Here is an 842-nt window from a genome sequence, read left to right on the forward strand (position 1 = left end):
GTTCATGGGGCTTTGGGGGTTCATGCACCTGTGATATTCATCACGCATGCTATTTGGGCGTACTTCCCCACGTTCATGGGGCTTTGGGGGTTCATCCTCTGCAGATCCTCCGGCAGAAGAGTCCACCGGACGGCCCATTTGCAGAGGCCGTGGAGTCGATTTTCAAACCATGAATTGCCAATTTGCATTGAAAAGAAGCTACTTTTAAGGGTCAACCTTGGCCAATCAGGAAAAAGAAGCAGAGGGTATATCTAGCCCAAACAGGCACTTGAGAGCTCCCGACAAGCCTCAGAGAGGGGCTGATCGGTGGCAACGAGGTGGAGTTGCAAGGAAATCTCCAGCTCATTGGATATACACGGCCAAGAAGGAAAGAGACACCCTTCCCTACATGGATAATCTGGCCCGGCTTTGTTTTTCGGCTCCAGCGCTGTGGTGGGACGTCTGGGGGGTCAGGACATCTTAAGGGCCTGGCTACACCAGAGCTGTGCGGCGCCCCACTTACCCCCCCAAAATCCTGGAAGTGAGGCAACATGGCTGCCATGTGGGCCTGATCCTTGCTGATAAACACCCCCTCGGTGGGTCTCTCAGGTGGCGACATTGCCTCATTTGGGGGGCTGGCACTATGGGGTCACAGCCTGTCTCACGATGGAGCTCCTGGGAGCTCTGGTTTTGGATGGAGAGGGTCCTCAGGAGCTGTGATGGGCAGCACTGGCCTGCAGGCTGTAGGTGGTACCCACTAACCGGGGTTGCTCCTATATTCTGGGCAGTGGAGGTGAAAGCATGAGGAGCTAAGCTTCTTAATAGTCTTGCGTCTTTCTGGGAAACCCAAGGCTGCTCCCTTT

Source organism: Crocodylus porosus, unplaced genomic scaffold (assembly GCF_001723895.1).
Source record: "Crocodylus porosus isolate Cpor-Errol unplaced genomic scaffold, CroPor_comp1, whole genome shotgun sequence".
NCBI classification, from domain to species: Eukaryota; Metazoa; Chordata; order Crocodylia; family Crocodylidae; genus Crocodylus; species Crocodylus porosus.